The sequence below is a fragment of the Thermobia domestica genome, chromosome 16, assembly GCF_964235325.1.
Source record: "Thermobia domestica chromosome 16, izTheDome1.hap1.1, whole genome shotgun sequence".
NCBI classification, from domain to species: Eukaryota; Metazoa; Arthropoda; class Insecta; order Zygentoma; family Lepismatidae; genus Thermobia; species Thermobia domestica.
This window is the reverse complement of record NC_137469.1, coordinates 172,761,649-172,781,189: the sequence shown is the minus strand read 5'-3', so window position 1 is coordinate 172,781,189 and position 19,541 is coordinate 172,761,649. Positions and strand designations below refer to the sequence as shown.

At 36.7% G+C, this 19,541-nt stretch overlaps 1 protein-coding gene across 2 annotated transcripts in view; it reads right to left on the bottom strand.

Annotated features, from left to right (window-relative positions):
* The window catches only part of LOC145673502 (phospholipid phosphatase 1-like), a 322,758-nt gene that overhangs the window by 186,663 nt on the left and 116,554 nt on the right, over positions 1-19,541 (bottom strand). The gene's annotated exons all lie outside the window — the stretch shown is intronic.

Sequence of the window (19,541 nt, the reverse complement as noted above, 5' to 3'; positions counted from 1 at the left end):
TTAGTTTCATGCATCTGAACTGACGCGGAACTAAAGGAATGAGACACATATCAGCTATGGAAATCCGTACAACGAATGAGTTGTCAAGTTTATCTCGGGAAGTTACGTTGCAAGATACAACATATGAAAGTAAAGATTTTCCTAGTTAATATATGAATGTGTTTCCTCATAGATTTCTTTACTCCATATAAAAACGAATCAGACGTGCATTTTCGTGGCACCGTCTGAAAGGCTTCTCTACTCTGAAAAGAATTAGGTACGAACTGTAATCCTAGGTTAAATAGTGATTTGTTAGGAAATTTTTACATTACGTCCTTTGTTTGGGGGAACTTTTAGCTTATTTTTGGGATATGCGTTGCGTAGTACAGCAGTAAATATTTTCCCGTCCTTAGTTTTCAAGATATCTAATTGATTTATTTTTTCACAAGCGTCCAGTACACCTCTTAGAGTATTTTTCAAGTGATTTCAGGATCTCTACGTTCACACTAGGGATGGCTACAAAGTTCAGGTTTCGGCGGAACCGGTTCCGCGAAGAACCGGTTCTCGGAGATCCGGTTTTCAGAACCGGTTCCGGACCTGGATCCGAAAACCTGGTTCCAGAACCGGATCTTAGGAACCAGTTCCAGATCTGGATCCGAAAATCCGGTTCCAGAACCGGATCTTAAGAACCGGTTCCAGATCTGGATCTGAAAACCCGGTTCCAGAACCGGATCTTAGGAACCGGTTCCAGACCTGGATCCGAAAGCCCCCAAAGGCCTGTAAAGGAAGCACAAAGTTCACCTTCAAAAACATGCAAAGAGGACCATGCGGTTGTGCCTTCCCCGCCCAAACCCGCTTGTGTCCCCAGAAAAAAATTTTGGTCCACCAGTGGGTGTTTAGCCAAATGAGTTTGCCAGTTTGCCTGTTTAGCCAATGAGTTTGCCAGTTACCCAGTTTATTTAGCCAAATGAGACAAGCTGCCGCCGCCTGGGCACCTGCCTGTCGCTTCCACCATTTCATCTAGCATACTGTTCACAGCCTGCCAGCAGCTCGGGTTTATCGTAGGAATGGTCACAAAGTTTCGGTTCCAGCGGAACCGGTTCTTGGAGATCCGGTTTTCAGAACCGGTTCCGGATCCGGTTCCAGATCTGGATCCGAAGAATCGGTTCTAGACCTGGATCCGAAGAACCGGTTCTAGACCTGGATCCGAAGAAGCGGTTCCAGACCTGGATCCGAAGAACCGGTTCTAGACCTGGATCCGAAGAAGCGGTTCCAGACCGGGATCCGTAGAACCGGTTCCAGACCTGGATCCGAAGAACCGCTTCCGGAACCGGATCTTCTAGAACCGGATCCGTTCAGACCCGAAAACCGGTTCCACCAGGAACCGGTTCTGGCCATCCCTAGTTCACACAGGGCCGGGTCCAGACTGAATAAAACTTTTAGAAAAGGATTTTTTTAAAAATCCCCATTTTCCTCGAATTCCCCTATTCTGTTATACAACATGAATATGCACGATGATATCGTTTAAAGGGCCGTTCTAACCTAAACAGTTAGCGCTCAGTCCACGAAGCAATGGATGGAATGGGACATTTATATACAGGAATGGAGGCAACTTCCATCCAAATTCATTTCCATGTTTCGTTATTAATTATTTCCAGAGTAAATAATTGCCTGAACAAGTATATCCGGAGCTATGTTAATAAATAGATAACAAAGAAAATGGGAAGGGATTTGAAAGCCAATAGAAGTGAGAATGCTGAGATGAATGTGTGGAGTAACGAAAAGGATAGAATTAGAAATGAACGAACGTGGATTATAATGAAAGTAACGGAACTGAAAGAAAAGATGTTAGTGACACAACTAAGATGGTTTGGCCATATTATGAAAAGGTACAAGACCTGCGTCTATTGTTTTGTTGCTCTTTGCTAGAGTTCAGGGTCCCTTTCCAGCACCGAGGCGATATGAAACATTGACCTACAGTTCAAAGTGAAATCCGAACCACCGTAATGATTTCAATTTTTTTGTACTCTCCCACCAGGAGTCGAGTGCGGTATTACGTGTATCAAAGGCGCATGCACTAGGAACTAGATCGGAGGGAAGGGCTGAGAACTGAGTAATAATAATAATAATAATAATAATAATAATAATAATAATAATAATAATAATAATAATAATAATAATAATAATAATAATAATAATAATAATAGCAGATTAAACAACAATTTCTTGTGAAATTAATGCCAAATATTTTTAGTCTCAAAATAGACACATCTTCAAAAATACTACAAAAAGTATTTGTCGAACTTTAAAATTTATGCTTGTGTACTGATAAAAATAGATGTTTCAAATTAGATTAAAACAATTGTCGATTCTTCTTAAAATTACAGATTTTGGATTCAAGGGAAGTAATGTTTCTCATATTATAGATTGGTACCCTTATACCTGTATTATGTAAGCAATATTCACTATGATATCTAGTGTCAGTTTTTTTTTTTTTTTTTTGTAATAAAATCTCTTTCAGTAAGTTTTCTCCTGTCACTTAATGCATGTAATCCCCAAAATTGTTTGCAGTGTTCATAACTACGTAATCTCTATTCATTTTATGGCATAATAACATAATAAAACATTTTTGGACTAACGCAATTTTGTTTGCCAATGTTATATCTATTTCAATGTTATAACTATTCCAAACAACTACACCAAATTTTAGTATTGATTTTGCAAGCATCTTGTATAAATATGCATATGAATTGTCACTTTTAAACTCAAACCATTGTCTCAAAATAAACCGTATTATTCTTCTCATCCCTTGGACTATATCACTAATATGATAGCTAAATTTCATATTTCTGTGAAACACTTTAACCCAAATCTTGAATCTGTTCGGTTTTATGCAATGTTACTCCATTAATTACATATTTGCTCGCGTAGTATTGGGTTTCGTTAGTATATGATGTTATTTAGTTTTCTTACAATTTATTTTCAGTAAGTTATTTTTACACCATGTACTAACAATATCTAAATCTATAATAATAATAATAATAATAATAATAATAATAATAATAATAATAATAATAATAATAATAATAATAATAATAATAATAATAATAATATAAATCAAAGGAGAATGAAGAAAGATGTTCGGCGTTGAATCAAAGAGAGTTTGAAACTGATTGGCTGAACGACAGAAGCTCGTTAAAAGCTGCGATCCCAGGGCTGTAGCTGGGGAATAAATGGGGGGCTGAGTCCCCCTGAAACTTTCAGTTCTTTGTTGTATAGGCCTATATATATATATGATTTAGAAATAATGCATTAAATAAACAGAATAATTAATAAAAAAATGAAGCATCATTAATGCTATATCGCTGATGCATTTTGACAAGTTTTCCGATGTATTTTTTACTTCCGTATCTTAAAATGATTGCATTCATATATAACCTATACGGAAATCATTTACCAAATAGTTTAAAAGAGGACACTAACCATAGTGACGTATTTTAAAAAACGTTTCCAAGAAGAGTTTATTTGAAACTAAGTACTGAATACCCTGTATAACCCTGTGTAAAAATAGCATCTTAACAAGGTGCTATAAACCGTAACGACCGCAGGTCAAAGGGTTACAACATTAAACTCAACTATAAAATTATAAAAAGTACATACAAGGCAGTGTAATTCAAGGTGTCAGTTTTCCAAGAAGGTTGTAATTAGATGAGAAATAAAACTGGTATTAAGAACTTAATGAACAACCTATGGTGCTACAACGATTATACTTCGAATCATGACTTCGCAAGAAATGCCGTGTAAAAGATTCACTTTATACAAAATGAAAAAAAAAAAAAAAAAAAAAACAATAATAGTGTTAATTACTCTATACGTAAGGGATATTATTATTTTACTTCTCAGAATCGAACAATACTGTAAATGTTCTTCAGCTAATTCCAGAAATTTCTCATATTATTCTGATGACGAATCATTTATGTGAACTTCAACTTTTCGAAAAATATTTAAAAGAAACTTATATAACTGCGTTTAAAATGTAAATTTCTTATCATTGTTCCGAGGAGGTGGGGGCACAAAAAATAAGCACTTCATAATAAGCTTTCTGTATCAATAATTGTAATCCAAGCAGTATGATAAAATTCTATACAATGTTTCTAGGAATTCAATGTCTCCACCGCTCCTGCCATTGCTGGAAACAAGAAAAAAGTTCGCTTTTGGCATCTTCCGAAGTTCAGACACCGCGTTGGTTTTGATCTCTGCTACGGTTGCGAAACGGGTACCGGTGCTGTTCCCTTAAGGTTAGTGTAAAGGGACAAGTTTTGCCGATAGATGTCACTACAGTCTTCCTATCTCTCTCATGTATTTTTTGCCTTTGACGAAAATTCACATTTTTTTTTTTTTTATAAATTTCAACCTAGAGACTTCAAATTTTTAGAGAAGGAACTTCATAGGGAACAATCCGTGCCGATTTTTTTTTTATTTAGAATTTTCTTCATTGTTGAAACAGTTTCATTGTTAAAGATTTGGATATCCATTTGAATAATCAAGCCATTTCAACAATGGGGAAAATTCTAAATAAAAAATTGGCACGGATTATTGCCTTCGATAGATTATGAAGTTCCTTTTTTTTTTTTAAATTTGAAGTCTGCAAGTTTGAAATTTGTAAGAGAAATGGTGAATTTTCGTGAAAGATAAAAAAATATATGGGAGAGATACGAAGACTGTAGTGCCATCTATCGGCAAAACTTGTCCCTTTAAACCAACCTTAAAGCACTGTCACCGTAAGCTATTTCTAAGGCTATCAAAGAACATTTCCCCATTTTGCTCATGAATTTGATGTTGTTGCACGTTGCTTGAACTGTGACATTGCTCTAACTCAGCGTTTCCCAACCTTTTTCAACTTGCGGCACACTACGGGTGTAACTTGAATTCTCGCGGCACTCATAGATATATTATTATTATTATTATTATTATTATTATTATTATTATTATTATTATTATTATTATTATTATTTGCATATATAAAATACCATTGTATTTTTTTCTGTGATTAGTGATCTCCTTCTCACAGAGATGAAAGCTCGATCACTGGTTTTCCCCTATGCTAATTCATTATGCTTATTTTTTATTGTAATTTTAAAATAGAAAACAATTGCAATGAAATAAAGAAGTCAGATTTTTAAAAATACACTTTCTTTTTCGAAAACTGTATCCAACCTTTCACTAAGAACGAAGATCACTAAATAACGAACGAACAAACAAATGTCTTGTACTTTTAACTTTGCTTTTTTAACCAAAACCGGTGCATATTATTGCAATCACATAGCTTGCAATGCGTCGAAGTCAAAACACACCTGTTGAACAAAGTGTTGTTCTGTCATTCACATGCGAATGAGTGTTCTACGAACGTTTACTTGATGCGTACCGTACAGGTGCTTCCATTTCTCGGTGTTAGTATGACTCTCAATTTAAGCGTAACATAGCAGCTAACCGTGGAAATGTGTACGAGCCGAAATACTGTCTGCTACACAGTAATAGATGTAGAATAATATATTACGATTACAGTATTTTTTTCCATGGTAGAAATTCATAGTAATGTGAAATACAAAAATATACATTTTTTCCTATGTCTTGCAATTTGGCTGCTATAGAATTAATAATTTTGTTTCGATTTCCTCGCGGCACACCAGTGGCCCATACGCGGCACACCAGTGTGCCGCGGCACACCGGTTGGGAAACGCTGCTCTAACTGATCAGCACACCTTCCTCCATTCAGCAACGCTACTCGTGCACTGTCTCCTATGATCTGTTCACATTTGTCAAATTCATAATTACGTAACCTAAAGACTGTACTGTACAAGATTTATTATGATTGGATCACTAATACTGAAACTGCAACGTCATTCCGGGAACTTTTTGATTGCTCCTCGCATAACGCCAAGCTAAACGATTCACTGCCGGTTCTTTAGATTAACATACATTTAAATACTATTTATTATTTCATTAAAAGAATTAATAGTTATACCATGTCTGGTATTCCTAATCGTATTGGGATTACTTATTTGTTTCACCAGTCATAGACTATAAAGAAGCTAGTTACAGCAAAGGTATTTAAGGCATTTATCGTTAAGGCAGGGGCGGATCCAGGACGAACTTCTGGGGGGGGGGTTATAATACTGCTACTTAGAGCTACTTTTAAGAGCTCCAAACTCTTGGATAGGTTCAATTTATACATAAAATTTTAAAAACTTTCCTCTTCTGGGGGGGGGGGGAATTGCCCCGATCGCTCCCCCTGGATCCGCCACTGCGTTAAGGTATTTAACCAATGTTAAATTTTGTATTTGTATGAAAGAAAAGTTTGCCAAACACCAATTCGGTCGTAATCTCACATGGGAATGCGTGTTCAAGCGGGTTATATGAAAGGTGTTCGAATGCTTGGAAGAAGTATTCCATTAAACTCCACTCCCAAATCGAATATTACATTTTTAGCTCTAAAAAATTATGGTTACCCTATACCTAGGTAACGCGGTAACCATACCATTCCCCACAGCGTCTGCTTCTAATTATAAATCGGTCCTGAAATCACATCATGATGATTATTTCCATAAATACATTGTCATATTTGGAGGTAATTTGTCATGAATAAGAAACGTTCGTGCATAAGTACTCCGTTTACTTCTTTGATTCAACGAAATTATTAGTCTACGATACATCTTTTCTCCCTCTCTCTTTTACCTTCTATACGATCTCTAATAAATAATATATTCCATCTCCATTCTAAACTCTGTCCCACCCTAGGAAGATTATAAAACGGAAATGACGTTCAACGAGCGCGACGTTGCCACTTATTATGAGTAAGAGGAAGCCGATTTGAGAAAATATAAAAAAGGAAGAGCACAAATTAAACAGCGCAGCGGTAAGCGACTCAATGATAATAATAATAATAATAATAATAATAATAATAATAATAATAATAATAATAATAATAATAACAACAATAATAATAATAATAATAATAATAATAATAATAATAATAATAATAATAATAATAATAATAATAATAATAATAGAAGAGGAATTATAATTACTTACCATACGAAATCTACTCCTGGATTCTCGAAACGCCCAAATCTTTACTCCGCACAACTTTAGTGGGAGGGAGTTCGCAATGATAAGGTAGAGACGAAGAACTTAATGTTCGGCTTCCTTTGCAATGCGGTCTATTCTGTAGAAACTTCTATGGTAGAAACAACTTTATTTAACATTTCTATTACTTCAAATTTGTTGCAGCTTGAATCACATTCAACACCTTTATTTTTTAACTACTCTACAATTTCTTTTTTGGTACATGATTTCGTGTGGATTTTTTCGTCTTTTATTGAGCGTGTGCGGTCATTATGTATAACAATCACGGAATTTGGTGGTACGTTCGGAAGGAGCATTTCTTGGAAATGTTCATATTCTGCTGCTCAAATTCTCCGTGATAATCACCTGTTTTTGTGCCACGGAAAACGAGGTCAGCACCAGGAATTTACCCACTCTCAGTCATGGTATGAATCACTATTGCTCTCACCACCCCTTTCCAGAGATGTCTTGACGCCTAAAGATCAACCCTCTCTCAGCTTCACTGCCTGGTTTCGAAAATATGAATAAACGTTTAATAACATGATTTTTTCACCAGTAGAAAGAGGTTTCCCTTCTTTGCTTCTTATAACAATGTGGGCATTTTCAGCGACTGTCCTCAAAAATACCACTATAGCAGTTAAAAAGAAAATTAACTAATAACAGCACTAATAATAACACAGATAACACACGGAATAACTATGACAAGAAAATAACAAAATAAAACAAAACAAGAAACGCGCACAACAAAATTCACTGAACTATCACAGAACACAATGAATCAAAACTGTCGTCCCGCTTCCGCCGACGTGGCAACAACTGAGCTCATGTTGCCAAACTTACCGTATCGTAAGAAGTTTAAGTGATAAAGAATGAGTTTGCATACCTCTATTGTTATTCTAACAGTCTGTCTTACTTTCTTTGTGTATCTACTGCAAAAGTAGCTCCATTTTAAGAAGTTTTTCGATACACTAATATTTGAGTCAGAGTAAATCTGACAATCTTACTTGTGACATGCTTCTGCTGTTGTTGTCGGCTACAGTTAGGGTTGCAAGCACTTATATTAATATGCTAGATAAACTTACCAGCTACGCTGGACACACGAACAATTATAAACTGCCGTGCAAGTCAACTCTCAAGTTTAATTTGTTTTAACCAGAATCTTAAAAAACATTTTAAATTCTCTCACTAACCGAGTTAACCAAAACTGTTTTTGGTTTTAAACCGGCTTGTTCTTCTACTAAAATACGGTTCGGTTTCCTGTTAATAATCGGCTTCAGTTACAAACACAACCGTTTTTAAATTCGAAACAATTTTCTCTGAAAATCGGAACTGTTTTATAATATTCCCGGTTTTTGAAAAATCTCTGTCGTTTTTTTTTAAAACCGAAAAACTGTTATTTCTTTTCGTACCAGTAGCAAGGAATACCATACAGGACAGTGGGTGGTCCGGAACCTCCCCCGTAAACGTTGTTTTAGGCTTTTTTTTTTTTTTTTTTTTTTTTTTTTTTTTTTTTTTTACAAATTTTAGCCTTTATATTTCCCCACCGCTTCAATGACTTGTTGAAGCAAATTTAGTTTTGCTTAAATACTTTCAATAGAGAAATGGCAAGTGCATTTAAACAGGATTTATATCATCATAAATAACAATAAAATACATAAAAAATACAGTGTACTGAAAATAGCATAAGCAAACAACTTTGACAGTTTTAAAACTGGCTACGTATAATTTTAACAAAAATAATAATGCAGGAATTAAAAAAAAAAAAAAAACTTTTAGAGGTGCATAGCCCCGGATCCTCCCTGGCCACACTACTGCTACAAAAATTAACATATTTTAAATTTTTGTTATACTACACCTTTCGTAAACCTCTCGTGATGAGGAGGGAATCTCATAAATTGTGGATGAAATTAAGAAAACTCAGGACATAAATAAATTTACAAAGCAATCCGAATAAATTTTGAGATGAGACGAAAATAATCCATCGATAATTGAGACGAGAAATAAGTTTTCCATAATCCAGACGAGGCGAGAAAACCTAATTTCTCGTACAGATTTGAGATTGTCACTATTCATCTAGCGATCCCGAAAACTATGAGCTCTACACTAATCTTAATGAGTTTGGACATTTTAATTTTCATCCCTACCATATGGATGGGGGTAAGCTAAGACTTGAACAGCTTCGGGAGAGTTAGTATTCATCTTAGTGACCCCCAAACTATGAAATCGACACTAATATCAATCGTTTCTGATTATTTTTACATATCAACCCACTACCAACTCTCATATACTTAAAGCGCGCCCTCCCAATAAAAAGGGAATCAATACGTATGCCAGGAACATTTACTTAGGGGGATGTTCAAAATAAAAGGGGGCGTATTCACAAAGGAATATATTCTGTAACTCGACTATCAGTGATAATAACTGGTTTAATGGTTTCCTCCCTCTCAACCTTCATTTATACGTATCAATTTGCTATATAGAAAAAACTTACACGCTTAATTATTTCTCGAAAGGAACTGCGGCAAACACAAGAGAAGGATTAAACATGTCTATATTGTTAATTGTCTTGATCGAAACTCCGAAACAATGAAATCATGTTTTATACAAAACCAGACATGAGCATGTGTTTACTTCGTATTTTGAAAGGAAACAAATATATCAGCAAACTTTTTTTTTTTTTAATTGATACAATAAACATATGATGCTGATCGGTGGAATTGGATTTGAAGATAGAATTGGATTCCTTTTCTATCCAGGGGTATATAAAAAAGTGAATGTTAGAAGGGTCTAGAATCTGAAGAAAATTATCAAAAACGCTAAATATTCCCAGGCTGTTTGCTTATTTTTTTAAAAAGTCAAATGTCAGCTTTCTAAGTTGAGCGGCTGGTGAGATACTATTTTTTTTGCAAACATTTGAATTCCTCCCACTCATCCTCCCCACTCCCTCTATTATAATCAATGTGATATGATAACATCTTAATTGGGATTGGGGTCTAATATAAACCGAAAATCTTTTCATTCTGCTTTCCCGTTTGGCCATACATAAAATTGGATTACACACACTATTAAGTTATTTAAGTAAAGATACTGTTATAAATAACTACATAAAGCGACATGTGTTGTTCACTTCCCACCACTTGTTCTACGAATAGAGGCAACCTTAGGGTCCGTAACCTTGTTGTATGAGACTATATGCATATGTATAAAGGGACAATAGTCTTTCATCCTATCTGACAGAAAAGTGCACTTTTTGCCACTGGCTACCCTGGTTCGACGCGTTTGACGTACTTCCGTTTTATATTCTTCCTAGGGTGAAACAAAGAGTAGTCTCTCTGCTATTACCACTTCCGGTTTCAATATTGACAAAATATCACGCCATTCGAACCAAACTTTTTTACGCGGTGTACATGCGACACTGCTGCTTGTTTTCATTTCTCTTACTTAGCTAGAGGCGTTGCGCGTTATTCAGGAGAAGGTGTTATCGCAATACAATATTCTGTATATTTAATACATTATTTCTGCATTATTGTTAAATTCTTATTGCATTATTTATTTTAATGCATTTTTATGCTTGCTTAGGGGTAGCTGTGCTTTCATAACTTCCATGGACGTTACGCCTCTGATACATTTCAAGCTTTCGATTCGATTTCATCGCTCTTTCGTAATGTTCATTTTTCTCGCACTGCAATATAGTACCCCACATAAAACACTTCATGGCAAATTTCCAGAACACTTTGATAAAGGACTCACGTTATTTCTTGCAAAGGGATTCCTTAGCCATTACTATCACGGACAACTTAGTAATTTTCCGTGTACTAAAGTTTCATGAAAATTGTGACGACATGATCGAACAAGTGGAGGAAGTTAATTTGGAGAATCGCCGAATGAGCGTGGAACACATCGCCTGCAAATTTGGCACCCGTGGGATCTGCGCACACTGCCATCAGACCAGCTTGTGCAAGGACAAGATTGTCTTGGTCTCACGTCACACGACGTTCTGCTGGTTTGATTTGATTTCTCAGTTTAGCGTCCCGTTCAGCCAGCAGCGAGGCTATATGAGACGTGGACCTAAGTTGGGATCCGAACCACATGAGCTGCCGCGGGGAATCGAACCCGGGTCTTCCACGCCAAAGGTGCGTACGCTAACCGATTAGTCACGAAGGAGCTCATGACGTTCTGCCTTGTTTGAACCATGTCTTATTTCTATTAATACCATGCTTGCCACCCAGGGGTAAAAGTGCGGGGGATGCCGTCCTCCCACCTCCAAAAAATATCTACGGCGTCCCTCCAATTCCTAAAAATTACAATGGGCAAAGATAGGCAGGAGGACGGCGTGACGTCATGCCGCTACCTACCGTTGCCCTACCTTTTCAGACCCACTTTTACCCCTGGTGTCACAACGAAAATGGAGAAAACGAATGATTACACGGTGTTCTTGTAATGAAAACGTCACAATTTTACGAGTATCGTATCAAAAACAGTCATCACTCTCACCACTGCTGCTAATGTTCTGTGTTCCATACGGGGTTGCCATCTGTCAGCATTGACAACGAGTGCTTGCGTATTTTAAAACAAACAAAGAGAAAAAAATCGACGTGTTATAACTTCAATGTACCTCGTATAGTTTGAAAGTTCAAGGGGTGTGGATATGGCTTGGCTAAGCTGCCGAACTACAACGCAATCAGGTGGCAGGGGATGAATGTATACAAAATAAACGTGGCAATACAGGGAGCGCCACCTTGAAATGCCATGATGTTTGTCACACCGCATAGAACAAAACAGTAGTCTAGTGTTTATGAAATTTTACGGCGGTTCTACGAAATTATTTATTGATAGCTGTGTATAAAGTTGTGAAATTAGTATTCTATTTACCACCATTTTAGTGTTAAAAGTTCGTTTGTTTTATTTTTCCTGGACGCTCAAACTAAGTCAAGAGTAAACCAAGATAAAGAAACAGACAAAAAAGCCTTTAATAAGCAGATGAAGTTCAGAAGTGGGAAGAAACGCAGCGCAAATGCAATTCACAGCCCTGTGCTTTTACCATGAACAACAAACAGAATTCTCATTCACTGGTTTTTGTCGAGATAATGATAAAAAGACCTCCCTGATCTTCTATGCAGGCTACCAGAATACTCTTTTTCCCCTCTGTTAAAAAGAAAGAGAGAGAGAAAAAAAAAACTGAATCGCTCTGAATCATACACACTTTTTAGCTTTATTTATTTTCGTACTGAGTGGTCTCTTTTCAGTCACTTTCTTGTTTCGCTGTAAAAGCTGATAGTTTTGATGTACAAAAATGACATAAAATAAACCGACTTAAAAGAACTGACCAATTCAAAGCCGTATAAAGAATATCCTATCAATGTTGGATACCTTGTGATAATCCACTTCAAAAGGGTTATCTTTTATTCGTTTAACAAACTTGCAGCTACAGTCTGCGAGAGAAATTTCCCTGGAATCATTAAAATCTGCAACAATAGACAACAGCAACAATGAGAAAGGAGTGGGAACAAGTTGTCCAGGGCCTACATTTAAAACTAACATTCCAATATTCACCTAGTAGAACTGAGGGAAATCTTAGGAAAATCTCAATCAATATATCCGAACACCAGATTGGATCCTGAAACCTTCCGGACTGTGTACCTAGAACCCACTTTAAATCTTGTCTTATATTAATACCCATTTCTTTTTTAGACCTACCCAAAAGTCTTTTCCTAAAGACTTTGTTACATTCCACGCATTTATCACACGATCCACGGATAGCAGAGTCCTAATTTAATTATTTGTACTATATATGGGGAGCACGGTGGCTTATGGTAGAGCGCTCATTTCGCATGCGAGGGTCCCTGGTTAGATCCTAGACCATGTGACTTTGCGATGAACAATATCATTTCCATAGGTTTTCTCAGAGTTCTCCCATTTCCTTTTACTCTCTCACTTCATCAATTCTTTCATAATAATTAACCGGGATGATCGAGGCAAGTGAATGATGATGGAAAAATTGGTGGAATGAGAATATGGGAGGAAAGGGAAGTACCCCTAGAAAACCCACGGACAAGATGTTGTCTACCACAAACTTACTTGACTAGGGATTGACCCAGGGACCCCATGTACCAGAGATAAGCGCTCTATCACTGAGCCACTTTCAGAAGAGAAAGGAATTTGTGACGCACAGTATTTGGAGTTGTTAATTAACTTCTTACTTATAAGTATGAAGGACATTGTTAAAGCTGTTTTTAAGCCAATTTCAATCTAGTTTTTTGTTTAAAAGACTTATTTTGGGTATTCTCTGGTACAATTAAAAAAAAAAATGGTGACACCCATAAGAGTTGAATTTAAAACTTAACTGATGAGTTGAATGATTAAAACCTATTTCTCTGCACATATGCATATATAGATGGAACAGACAGACGGGCATTTTTTTTTAAATCGTAACGTACGAGTAGGAGTCACCAAATCTGTTAATCCGTTCAAATTTCGAATTTGATTTTTCCAATATTACCTGGCCTTCCTCATTTTTGTGAAAAAAAATGAAATCTTCAAGATTTACGTCCCACGATTATGTCGGGTAGGCTAAAGAAGACGGTGATGATAAGAAATAAATGAAATAGTGGAATGAAATAGGAGGAGAAAATGGGAGAACACTGAGAAAACCTACGCACATGATATTTGTCCACCACAACGCTCACTTGGCGCGAGCTGGGATCGAACCCTGACCCCATACACCAGAGTAAGCTCTGTACCATTGAGCTACCATTGTCCCCTCATTTTGGTGTCGAGCCGCTCAAAGTAATAATTATATATTGTGCACGAGAATAGGAAAGACAAAAGAAGTCGAAAATTATGCAAAGTGCACTGCATTTATAACCTAACCAGAGAGTAGTTTCATGTCTTTCCCTAGTTCAACAATGAAGCTTTTGAGTTCTGAGTTTTGTGTCTTATGTCGTTATGAAACACGAAGGTTATTATGAAGAACTGGATCCTGAAGATGAACTCCGTCCTGAACCACGACCGAAATCCACTGCACTTGGCGGTTGTAGAGAACGTAATGCACGATCAAGTCTCACATATAGTTCCCCACCACACAATTTCGCCTCCAAGACAACTCTATTAGAGGACCACGCCAACCTATGAAGATACCTTAAAAAAAAAAAAAAAAAAAACAAGTATAACTTTAAGTTATGCCTATCAAAACTCTACACGCTGAAGGGATAAGACCTTACCTTTTTAAAACCGACACAATCAGCCATCAACACAAATAATCCAGGATTCCCAGTCGTGAATCAAACTGCTGATAGCTTTGCTTGACAATGGTAACCAAATAACAACTTCAGATGTATTAAATCCAATTCCGGTATAAAACGTAGGGAGATGAATTATTGTGCTGAAATTATCTTAGCTGCCACAAGAGTGCATCAGAGACAGTGGAGGATGGTGCTTAAATAGTTTCCCTTGCAACAGCTGAGTCAAACAAGGCATCGATGAGTTATTAATTGTTTTCGCTGAGAAGAAACCTAAAAATAACTATTTTCTCTCTCCATAAAGTGCCTAGAGAAGCATTTACTCGCCCAGTTAGGCGTGATTTATTAGCAACAATAATGGCCCTTAAATTGCTACACACCGTTGACACAGCACGAAGCATAACCGCTACAAAAGAAAAACGGCCAAACACATTAAAGGAAGTGTTAACTTGTTTTAAAACACTGCGAAGACGCTTTACAGTAATTTGCCGTTTAGACAGTTGCGGGGAGGGTTAATTAAGGAGAACAGGGTTAATTGCTGTTACGTGCTTCTTTTGCTACGAAAGAAGCTGCTGGACCACAGAAGCTCGTTTTATTCACTTAGATGACAATTATGCTGGTGGAGTACTAAATTCATGCGAAATCAATTCATAAAAAGCGAAAATCCCCTTAGAAAAACTTGATGTTGTGGTTACGGCTATTGACATTAATGAAAAGCAAGAGTTGCGTAGAATGCGAAGTTCAACCACGTTAACATTGCTAAAACGTTTAATAGGAGGCTCAAGCTCTCCGAAAATAGAATTGAAACCCTTCTCGTTGAATTACTAGTAAGGAGCATATGAGCCTCAGCCTGCAATATTGTCATGAACCCACCAGGAAAAGAAACGAAAAAAGAGAAACAAACTTAATCTCATTTTTAAATGATAAACGTCGAAGTCCGTTACGTTAATTTCTAATAGTCTCCTTTGGCCTAAAAGGCATAACCATGGGAAGTTAAACTAACCTTTTCTTTTTTAATTTAACGTCCCACAGTTATACCTTTTAGGCTAAAAGAGATGGGTGATTAATGAAAGTGAATTACTGTGAAATTAAATTCTTCTGCTCTACCACCGAGAATGGAACCCGGGACCACGTACACAAAAGACACAGGCTCTAACCATTTTTTTAAAGTTAACATTAATCAAATCATCATTTTTCAGTTTTTTGATTTACCTATTTTTTCTTGTTTCACTCTTTTCACTGTTTTCTACTTAACACGACCGGGACACGAACACAAAACTATTGAGGATAGTTAAAATTCCACATATTATCTCCCATAGGAAATCGAACCTGGAGCCACAAAAGACAAATGCACTAGCTAGTAGACTAGCGGATAGGCCTTTGATTCCTAATAGTAAATAATCAAAACACACTGACAGATGTCGATATCGTTATCTGCTTGACGCTAATAAATATCGCTAGTATAAAGACAGTTAAATACCAAACCAAACCTCTTGGCGTAACAGTCCCTTGTAGGCCTGAGCCGCTCCAACGCCATCTATTAGCGACCGGCTTAACTACGTCCAGTCTGACACGCTGCGCCACAATGTCACTAAGAGTATCAGGAGCTAATGGCCGTCATTTCTTATTTTCATGACTCCCCAGTTTTCCTCATGACGCTGGGTGGACGCCGAAAATTGGGAAGCACCGGCTGGGAAACTAATTCGGGACCACGTAGCCGTGAGTCCAACACTCTAACCACTAGAATGGGTGTCCCCATTAAAGACAATTAATCCCATTAAAACCATTGGGGCGGTGTAATTGCAGGTTAAAGATTGTATTGTTTCAATTTCATTACTTAAAATAGGACAAGGAACGTACATATACTTAGATTTGTGTATTTCTACAATAATATATTATGACGACTTTATTGCAACTTCAACTGTATTGGGTTAATTTAATTATTTCAAAATAAATGTGATGATACTGAACATTAATATACAGCTCGAGTTTTTTTTTTTTTTTTTTTTTTTTACACTCCCTGGAACTAAACATAACACTCAATATTAAAATAGTCGCTGCAAATCGAATGTTTAAAAATTACAACTTTGATTAGTCGAATTTCATAATCATATTTAAAAATCTCGGTAACTCCAACTTTCGTATCTGCGAGCCTGTACGAGTCGAAGTTTACCTCTATAATTCGAATTTCTCTTGATGTGACCTCGATAACTCGAAGCTGTAGCTCTATGTTTTTACGTAATTCTTATTGTTGCTCATGTGTACTGTAATTATGTTTTCCTCATTGTCTACTATTTTATTTTTATTTAATTTTTTTAGTCATTTTATTTAATTTTAGGAACTTTCAACTTTGAGTTATAGAGGTTGAATTTAAAAAAAACATTTGAGTTATAGAGGTTGAAATTTAAAAAAAAAAACTTTAAGTTATAGAGGTTGAATTTTAAAAAAACTTTGGGTTATAGAGGTTGAATTAAAAAAAAACTTTGAGTTATAGAGGTTGCATTTTAAAAGCTTTGAGTTATAAAGGTTGATTTTTTAAAAAAAAAAACTTTGAGTTATAGAGGTTGAATTTAAAAACTTTGAGTTATAGAGGTTGAATCTTTTTTTAAAAAAAACTGAGTTATAGAGGTTGAATTAAAAACTTCGAGTTATAGAGGTTACATAGACACTTTTGATAAATTTTTGTTGTGGCACCGCGATAACTTGAACCTTGAATACTCGACAAACTCGATAAATCTATTTTTTTTTATCTATTCCCTTCTGCTTCGAGTTATCGAGTTCCCACTGTATTTTGATGTTTATTTTTAAAACAAGAACCGTAGCCAAAATAAATAAATAATTTTCAGAGCAAAAAATAAATAAATAAATATTAAAAATTTTAAATAAATAAATAAAGTAAAAGGATCGACAAATCGCGGTGGCTCAGTGGTAGAGCGTTCACCTCTGGTGCTTGGGGGCCCGGGTTCGATCCCAGCCCCCGCCAAGTGAATTTTGTGGTGGACAAACACCGTGCTCGCGGGTTTTCTCGGGGTTCTCCCGTTTCCTCGCACTTTCTTCATTTCACTAATCTCTCATCATCACCATCTCCTTTAGCCTACCCGGCATAACTGTGGGACGTAAAACTCAAAGATTTCATTTCATTTCATTTCCTTCTCTCATCTTGTCTCGATTCCCAGAAAGCTTTTATCGTCTCATTTTGTAAATTTTGTTGAAAATTTATCCCCTATTTTTTTTTTTCATAATTTCGACTAGAAATTATCAGTACCCTTCCACGTCACGAGATGTCCACGAATGATATCATATAATAACATTCCAACCATATTTATTATTGGATTAGGCATATACACGTATGTATTGTAAAATCCCGTACATGGCTCTGTTGACAAACAACCTACACTAGCTTATGTTAACTATGTGCGTCCTACTGCGACTCACTACAGTGGCAGACGACAGAAAATGAGGGACACCATTGGTCATGTGACGACGAAGGACCACCAGCGCCACCACCACATTGGAGCACTTACATAACCAGGAGGTCCACAGCGACTACTATCAGTCTTCGGTTGGTCACCTACATTCTCTTAGCTTGCTTGGAGCTTTGAGAGGAACTTTACCCCAAAGGCTTTAGCTTGCTCGGAGCTATAAGCCTCCTTTCCTACCCACTTAGCTTGCTCGGAGCTCTGTTGGGATTCCTAACCTCAGTCACCTAGCTTGCGTGGAGCTTTGTGACTTTGACCCCTCCCTTATGCTTGCGTGGAGCATTGAGGATACTAAATCTACTCAACCTAGCTTGCTTCCTCATCAGGAAGTCGCGGTCGGAAAGAGGGTTTGCTGCCGGAGGCAGCCGACATGGCACGTTGATCTACTTGTTCAAAGTTGCCGACCTTTTCCCGAGGCGGCAAGCGGTCGAAAATCGTTAAATAAAATGCCCTTTGCTGACTCTTTGCCAACTGTTGACGACGGTCAGAGTCGGCAAAACAGTTGGAAAGGCCTCTTTCCAACCTTCTGCCGACCTCTTTTCGACGGCGGCGCCCACGCATTTAATGCTCATTTCCGGCTATTTGCTGACTGCTCGGCAAGGCAAATATTCGTCGCGGTCGAAAATCACGCGGAAAGACGACGGTGTCCGGCGCCGGCAATCCGACCGCGGCTTCTAGTCGGCATGGACAAACTGTCCGACTGTAGGCGACAGGATTCTGATGGGGTTGGAGCTCTGTGGAGATCCTTCCCTAGTGTGCTCGGGCCTTCGGATACCATAGTATACGCAAATATTAGAGAATATTTTCTCTAAACAGTATATAAAAAAAAGTCACTCCGCCTTATGCAGAGTCGTTCTGACATGTGATTAGTGCCATACTAAAGAGTTCGACTAACATTTGTTTCCTGCAGGAGTTCGGCCTTTAATATGATGCTAATCACACATCAAGACGACTCTGCATAAGGCGGAATGACTTTTTTTATATACTGTTTAGAGAAAATAGGATTTTGTATTGAAAGTCGGTAGTGGGAGAGACCGATCCCGAACTATAATTTGCTCTACCTATACTTGCATAAACAGAATTTTACAGTATTGTGTAAATGATTTGTGTATCTTTAAACGTTGATAAATGCCCTTCATTATGTTCGTACTATCACTTTGTCAATTTATAGTTTTTATACAATGAACAATGTAATATCACGAAATCACTGTTTGATTCCTAAAACTTGCATAAACTAATGTTGCCCACAATAGTAAAGAAATTTCTCGTCTTGTATCGCATTTAAGATCGTTTTCGAGACAAGACAATTTTTCGTCTTGTGCGCATCTCTAGTCGGAATAATTTCACGAAATTAGTTTTAAAACTCCTAATTTATATAATAAATTTAAAACAGTTAAATTACCTTTTTATGAGTAACAATAATATTCAAACCAAAAGTAATAAACTAAATAAATGTGAAGTGTAGGGAATAACATGTAATATTAGTAGAATCGAGGGAAATTAGGAAGACATGTTCCAGTCTCCTTCGACGAGCCTAGGACTATATATATATATATATGTGTGTGTGAGTGTGTGTTTGTGTGTGTGTGTATAAAACAGCATTATTTCAATTATTTTTCCTACTTTAAAATTCGATATCTAATGCCAAAATCATTTGTCATAATTTATGATTTGTACCTCCCTAATTTTTTCTGTTCAACTAAATTCGGTTTACCTTATC